We start from the raw sequence: 1,106 nt of genomic DNA, 5'->3' as shown, positions 1-1,106 counted from the left end.
CAGGCTTTTAAGTGTGCACTGAGCAATCAGGAAAGGCTTCTCCATGTTACCCAGAATTGCCGGTGATTAGCCCACACCAAGCAGAGCCACCCAGGGTGGCGTCACCTGGTGCCCCTACCTGGGATTGAATGGAGAGGTGGATGGACTGCCATCAGTCCCCTGTGCACACCTCCACCCGGTCGGGGGAGCCAGGAGCCGGCTGGTGCGCATGCTCTCTCTGTGATGGTTGGTTTTATGTGTCCACTTGATGGGCCTGAGACATGCCCGGATAGCTGGGAAATCATTATTTGTGACTGTGTCTGTGAGGGTGTTTCTGGAAGAGATTAGTATGTGAATCAGTAGAATGACTTAATTGCATGGCCCTCACAATGCAGGTGGGCATCTTCCAATCGGTTGAGGGCCCAGATGAAGAAAAAGGTAGAGAAAGGGTCAGTTAACTGTCTTCATGAGCTCTTTTCCTGCCCTTGGACACTGGAGCTCCTGCTTCTCTAGACTTCAGACTCTGGGACTTACACCAGTGCCACCCCCGCCTCCCCTCCCCACCACTGCCTCCTGCCATTTTCAGGCCTTTGGACTTGGACTGATTTACACCACAGGCTTTCCCAGTTCTCCAAATTGCAGACAGCATGTCGTGAAACGTCTTGGCCTCTACAATCACTTCAGCCAATTCCCATAGTAAATCTCCTCTTATATATCTATATATATCCTGCTGGGTCTGTTTCTCTGGAGAACCCTGACTAACTCTCTCTCTCTCTCTCTCAATATAAAACCACACGGATTACTCTTCCAAATCCTCTCTGATTCTTTGGGCCATGTGATGTTTTAGTGAATAATTGTCAATGATTGAAAGAGGCCACAGTCCACGAGACTGCAAGTTCCATACCTGCTTTATTTTGCTCTTCTAGGCAGCCAGCACCCCCAGAGGAGCAGCAACACCACTGCCTGTACCGATGGCAGCACCATGGCTTCTGCTCTGCTGTCCTCCCGGTGGCCGTGCCATGGGAACCAGAGCATGGGCCAGAGAGGGGAGCCAGTCCAGAGGGCAGCCAGGGCAGGCCTCCAGGGCAGGCTGCCTGCAGACGAGGGGCACCGACCAAAACCCACAT

This window comes from Galeopterus variegatus, unplaced genomic scaffold (genome assembly GCF_000696425.1).
Source record: "Galeopterus variegatus unplaced genomic scaffold, G_variegatus-3.0.2 Scaffold8008, whole genome shotgun sequence".
Classification (NCBI taxonomy): Eukaryota; Metazoa; Chordata; class Mammalia; order Dermoptera; family Cynocephalidae; genus Galeopterus; species Galeopterus variegatus.
This window is presented reverse-complemented; position numbering follows the sequence as displayed.